Source organism: Ovis aries, chromosome 14 (assembly GCF_016772045.2).
Source record: "Ovis aries strain OAR_USU_Benz2616 breed Rambouillet chromosome 14, ARS-UI_Ramb_v3.0, whole genome shotgun sequence".
NCBI lineage: Eukaryota > Metazoa > Chordata > Mammalia > Artiodactyla > Bovidae > Ovis > Ovis aries.
Genome location: NC_056067.1, coordinates 62,577,639 through 62,584,771, shown reverse-complemented (window position 1 = coordinate 62,584,771; position 7,133 = coordinate 62,577,639). Strand labels below are relative to the sequence as shown.

Genomic DNA, 7,133 nt, shown 5'->3' with positions numbered 1-7,133 from the left:
GTTATGTCCAATTCCAGCGACCCCATGGGCTACACATGCCAGGCTTCCTTGTTTATCACCAACTCCCAGAGCTTGCTCAAACTCATGTTCATTGAGTTAGTGATGCCATCCAACCATCTCATCCTCTGTTGTCCCCTTCTCATCCTGCCTTCAATATTTCCCAGCATCAGAGTCTTCTCCGATGAATCAGTTCTTCCCATCAGGTGGTCAAAGTATTGGAGCTTCAGCTTCGGCATTGGTCCTTCCAGTGAATATTCAGGACTGGTTTGATCTCCTTGCAGTCCAAGGGACTCTCAAGAGTCTTCTCCAACACCACAGTTCAAAAGCATCAATTCTTCTGTGCCCAGTCACATCACTTCATGGCAAATAGAAGGGGAAAAAGTGGAAGCAGTGACAGTTTTTATTTTCTTACACTCAAAAATCACTGCGGACAGTGACTGCAGCCATGAAATTAAAAGACAATTGCCCCTTGGAAAGAAAGCTATAACAAACCTAGATAGCATATTAAAAAGCAGAGACATCACTTTGCCAACAAAGGTCTGTGTAGTCAAAGCTATGTTTTTTCTAGTCGTCATAAATGGATATGATAGTTGGATCATAAAGAAGGCTGAGCATCGAAGAATTTATGCTTTCAAATTGTGGTGCTGGAGAAGACTCTTGAGAGTCTCTCGGACTGCAAGGAGATCAAACCAGGCAATCCTAAAGGAAGTCAACCCGGAATATTCATTGGAAGGACTGATGCTGAAGCCCCCGTAGTTTGGCCACCTGATGTGAAGAGCTGACTCATCGGGAAAGAGCCTGATGCCGGGAAAGATTGAGGGCAGGAGGAAGGGGGCAACAGAGAATGAGATGGTTGGATGGCATCATCCACACAATGGACATGAACTTGAGCAAACTCTGGGAGAGAGTGAAAGACAGGGAAGCCTAGCATCCTGCAGGCTATGGTGTCTCAAAGATTCAGATACAACTGAGCAATTGAACAACAAGAGAGTCAATCTTCAAAGTTCTTATCACAGGGACTTACTGGTGGTTAAGACTTTGAGCTTCCACCAAGGGGGAGCTGGTTCAATTGACAGTCCAGGAACTATTGCCCCATATGCCATGTGTGTGTGAAGTCGCTCAGTCGTGTCCGACTCTTTGCAACCCCATGGACGGTAGCCTACCAGGCTCCTCTGTCCGTGGGATTTTCCAGGCAAGAGTACATACAGCGAAATGATAACAAACACTAATAAATAAATAAACGTGGCAGTTTGTGTCACAAGAAAAAAATTTGTATCTTCTCTGAAGGTGAGAGGATGCAACCAGCTAGACTTATGGTGATCATTTTGCAACATATACAAATGCATATTCGTCATGTTGTGTATCTGGAACTAATACAATGCTATGTGTTAGTTATATCTCAGTAAAAAATGGAAACCGAGGCCTTACACAATAATTACAGTTACTGTTGAAAGTGTCTACTAGATATTTAGCACTTTATTCATACATTCTAATGACTCAAGAGCAGAACCTAGGCGTTCTAGGATCCCTCAGGAGCAGCAGGAAGGGGAAAATAGTGGGGAAACAAGAAACCAAGATATTAGAGACCTGGAGCAACCACAGACGAAAATCTGAAGAGGCACTGATATGGAAAACTAAACTGTAATTCAGCAGGTAGAAGGTGACGAAGGCGACCATGAGCATCAGGATGGTGTGGGCGGCTCTGGTCTCCGGGGGGCATCTGTGGTGCCCAGCGGGGCTGTGAAGATACTACACCCTCTGGTGGTGTCTGTGCAGGAGAAGCACCGTGGAGCCGCTGGAGCAGACCATGAGGGTAATAAACATGGCATCAGAGATGAACCACAAGTAGCCCAAGCCTGTGACAGTACCTGAGATTGAGCAGAACCACTTGCCTTGGGAATCAGTATTGTTGTATCTATCCCAAGGACCAGTGATTTTCACAGGAACGTAGATGTACATTAAGAGACTGAGCATCCAGCAGGTGCAGCAGGAAGGGCCAGTGACCCTGGGGGCCTTTCCTCTGAGCATCACGCACTCCGCCCTCCTGGGGGTGAGCGTGAAGGACTGATAGGTGCTCAGGACGCAGGTGGAGCACAGGGCGGTGCTGCGAGCCACCCTCTGTACGTAATACACAAACTTACACCCGAGGCTGGAGAGGGGGTTTCCCAAAACAAAAGCTGTCATTATATGGGGAATCCCAGAGGACAGAAGAAACAAAAGATTGGCTAGGGATATGTGGGCAAGAATTGTGGGAGTGGGTCTCTGGTTGTGGCCAAGCAAGATCAGAGAGATGTTGTGAAGGAAAAGGATGATATTGGCCATAGACCCAACTCCTGTCTGTATAAGATACGTGGTTTTCAAGGCTGTCTGGCTTGTGGTTCTCAGGGCATCTTTGTGAAGAGACATGGAGAGGATGTCAGAGTGTCCTGGAGCAGAAAGTAGGCTGTGCTGGTGATGCCATCAGCAGACTTCTTACATAATCACCGTTGGACAAAGATTCCCACATTCTATTTCTCCTGAAAAGGAAGACACTGTCATAGTCCAGAGAATTGACTTTACCTGGATAACATACTCCTGACACCAGTTAAATCATTCACTATTACTATTCTGAATTTTTTCTATTTACTTTTATTCTTTAAAAAATTTAAATTGGAGGTTAATTGCTTTAAAATATGGTGTTAGTTTCTGCTGTACAACAATGTGAATCAGATATGAATACACCTATATTTCCTTCCTCGAGAGCCTCCCTCCCATCCCCTCATCCCACCCCTCTAGGTCATGACAGGGCACTGAGCTGAGCTCCCTATGTTATACAACAGCTTTCTATTTACTTGTATAACCTGACCTTCTATCTTCTTGTAAGATCTATAAACTTAGAAAACAGGTCTGCCGTGTTCAGCAACATGTTGGCTCAGTTCAATTATTTTCAATGTTAGTATTCACAGAAACAGAGAAAAAAATTCCCAAATTTGTATACAACCAAAAAATACCCCAAATAGTCAAAGCATCACGTGAAAGATGAACAAAACATCAAACTTCCTCATTTCAAACTATATGTCAAATTTATGGCAACATAAATTTGCATAAAATATGCATAAAACAGACAGACTGATAGGACAGAAAGTGCAGAAATTAACCCATGCACTTCTGGTTAATTAATTTTTGATGAAGGCACTAAGGGTATACAATGGAATAATGATAGTCCCCTCAATAAGTGGTGTTTGAAAACTGGAAATCCACATCTAACGATTAAAAGAGAGAGAGTAAACCCTATAGATTCTGGTCGAATTTAAAAATATAACTACATGTATAACAGATGTAAACTAGACTGTCTGTGATCAACTGGCAATGTTTAGAAATACAATTATTTTGTACCCTTGAAACAGACATAATGTTGTATCAATTATATCCAAATTTAAAATTCCAAAAAAAAAAAAAAATTCTGGACACTATCTTACACCACACACAACAATGTTCTAAACTGGATTAAACTAGGATATAAGATCTGGAACCATCAAACTCCTAGAGGAAAGAAGCTCCTTGAATTGATCTTGGTCATAATGGTTTGGATTAGACAACGAAAGCAAAGCAACAAAAGCAAAAAAGTGAGAGTTTATCGTATAAAAGCCTCTTCAGGGCAAAGGAACTATGCAATAGGAGACAATATTTGCAATCCACATATCCAGGAATGAATGAATATCCAAATGTATAAAATAATTTTGTGCAAAACCCCAAATAATCCAGTTTAAAATGGGCAAAGGATCTGAACAGATTTTTTTTTTTTTCAAAGAAGACATACAAAGAGCCTAAAGGTACATGGACAGGCGCTCAACATCTCTAGTCATCAGGTCAAAATTACAATGAGATAGCATCTCTCGCCTGTTAGGGTGTCTAGTCTCCAAAAGAGAAGAGATAACACATTGGCGAGGATCTTTACAAAAAGGAACACTTCACACGCTGTTGGTGGGAATATTAACGGGTACAGCCTCTGTGGAGAACGTTATGGAAGTTCCTGAGAAGTTAAAACCAGAACTCCCATATGACCCAGCAATTCTGTTTCTAGTATATATACAAGGAGATGAAATCAGATCTCGAAGTAATATCTGTGAAGATGAATATCTGTAAATGGACCCCGGTGTTCATTGCTGCATTGTTGCAACAGCCAAGACATGGACACAGCCCAAGGGTCTACTAATAGCTAAGCCGATTAGGAAGCTGTGGAATATTACACAGTGAAATATTACTCAGGTTAAAAAGGTGGAAATCTTTCCTTTTGCAACAACATGGGTAAAACTCGAGGACACTTTGGTATGTGAAAAATTCATGCACAGACAAACACTGCCTTCTATCACTTATAGGTAAGAGTTTGAAAAAAATCAATTTCCTAGAAAGAGAGTTGGATGGTGGTCACTTGGGAACCGGGATTGGGGGAAAGGGGAGACGAGGGTAAAGGGGTACAATCTCTCAGGTATAAGATGAACAAGGTCTGAGGATTAATGGAGAACCTGGTGACTACAGGTGATGACACCTACTATGTGAGGTGATGGATGCATCAGTTCAGTCGACTGTGGACTCCTTCACAATGTGTACGTATATTAAATCATGATGTACATTTCAGATACACTGCAATTTCAGCAACCAGTTACGGTCCATGGCCTCTTTCCCATAGGGCTGAGCATTTACTGGGGTCAGGGATGTGGTCAGACCTCCTGCCTGGACATTTCCAGGATACAGAGACCAACCCCACAGGGGAGGTGCCTCCTTGACACCAGCGGTCATGACTCAGGTTGCAGGACATATTTGCCCCTACATAACCCCAGCCCCACACAGTCACATACGGGGCACCCCCACAGCCAGAGTCAGAAATGAACCTGGAGCAGGTCCCTTGTGCTGAGACAGGACACACATCCCAGAGCTTGCAGCCCCCCAGGAGCCTCTCTGCACCCACAGGTGTCAGGGCGGGGGTGGGGGGAGTCCAGTGCAGGCAGGTCAGTTTCCATGAGTTTTGACAAGGTAGGAATTCTGTTCACGAATGCCCACCCACTTAATATGAGCGCTTCCAAAGGCTCCATCTTCCAACACCATTATCTTTAAGGTTTAGGTTTTCAACATGTATGCAGATACACACATCAGATGATAGCTGTATTTCCAAGTATAATGTTGAATTACCGTAGGGGAAACTGCTTTACTTCCTACTTCTAATCTTTTCAAAAAACTTTACTTTGCAACCTTTATACTCATTTGACACACTGGAGGTTAACTGGATTCTGTTACGCTGTTGCTGTAAGTCGCTTCAGTCCTGTCCAACTCTGTGCAACCCATAGATGGCAGCCCACCAGGCTCCCCCATCCCTGGGATTCTCCAGGCAAGAACACTGGAGTGGGCTGCCATTTCCTTCTCCAATGCATCAAAGTGAAAAGTGAAATTGAAGTCGCTCAGTCGTGTCTGACTCTTAGCAACCCCATGGACTGTAGCCTACCAGACTCCTCTGTCCATGGGATTTCCAGGCAAGAGTACTGGAGTGGGATGCCATTGCCTTCTCCGAAACTGGATTCTATCTCAGTGCAAATTTTTTTTTTTCTGTTTCCCCTGCTCCTCATGTTAAGGAGGCTGAGCGCATTTTGTCAATCAATTAGAGAGAGAAAAACATGAGCAACATTGATATACGTAATACAGAACACAGAGAGACTCGAGACAGGATACTACGGCAGAAATTACTGAGCCAACTGCATCCCGTGAAGGAAAATGTGAGGATTGTTACAGGGCACCCTTTCTCTTTGTATTTCTGTTTGTGTGTGTATGTGTCTATCACTGGATCTTATTTCAGGACTTTCAGGTTCTAACCCAAACTCTGCACATCATTATTCCACCTTATTCACACCCAACCCTAATCTATTAGGTCTGAGGAGGTTTCTAGATCATTTTTTTTGTGGTTGAATCATCCAGGGCTCTGGCCATACAGGACTTGGCACAGATTCCACAGTGACCCCCTCCCTCTTCCCCTCATTGTCAGGGACCCCAGGACACAGGATTTGCAGTGAACTCCCAGCTCTGGTCCCACTCAGGTACACACCCCAGCACATTCCCCCCTTCCACCTGCCAGCCAGGGCATGGATGGGGCAGCTCAGGACAAGGCAGGGGGCACCTGTCCTGCCCAAGGTGCTGACAACGCAGCTCTGAGCTCCTCTCCTGCTGAGAGCCGGCTCTCCTGTTTCCTGCCCTGAGACTGAACACAAGGGAGCACTCACCTGCCTGCACTCGGCGCCACACTCTGTGCAGGGAAGTGGCAGTTGGGATGGGCCCCAGTTATAGGGACAGGGCCCCTGGGCCTGCTCTCCCCACAGAGGAGCCATTATCATGTCGTCTGGAGGGGAGGTGACACTGTCTGCATGGAGAGTCTGGGGCGTCTCCAGTGAGGGCCAGGTCTTACCCCCAGGGCTCGTCACCCTCACCCACGCCTGGGGACTAGGGACAATCCTGGCAGTTACTGAGAAGGTCCACGCGAGCAGCTGAGCAGAGGGCAGGAGCGTTTTCTGTGTTCCCTGTGGGAGAGCCCAAGTTCACAGTGACAGTCATAGCCGGGGGAGGGACACTCACAGAGCACCCGGGCTCCCTTCACTGCCTCCTGGTGGGCATTTTCCTTCATGGCCTCACTCTTCCAAACTGTTTTCTCACTGATCATCGCATGGGATCTGGAGGCTGGGCTTTCTCCTGAGTTGAAGTTCCATAGCCCTTTCTATTTATGGCCTCAGGTCTGTTTAATCTGGAAAACGCCCCCTTTGAAGCCAGAGTTTCCCTTCTCAGAATCCTCAGGTCTCCCTCACGTCCATGTGGCTCTGCAAGGACCTTGTCATTGGTTCCAAGTCACCCATGGAGCCCCCTCCTTAAGTCTCTCATTGAACCTCCAGCATGTCACCACATTCTGGGCCATTAGTACTGGAAAAAAGTATTCCTGGACATATAGAAAGGGATTTTTAAAAGCATTGAAAAAAAAATTGAAAAAAAAAATAAAAAGCATTGATAGGAAATATAGAGAGATAACATTAGAATGCATGAAATTGATCATTGAAACGATCAACTGAACCTTTAGATCATGAAATTTTTACACCTTGCTTTATGTCCCTGGATATGTT

At 44.9% G+C, this 7,133-nt stretch overlaps 1 pseudogene; it reads right to left on the bottom strand.

The window, feature by feature from the left end:
• Window positions 1–1,497: 1,497 nt before the first annotated feature.
• On the bottom strand, window positions 1,498–2,406 carry LOC132657658 (vomeronasal type-1 receptor 4-like; annotated as a pseudogene).
• Between the last annotated feature and the right edge of the window lie 4,727 nt (window positions 2,407–7,133).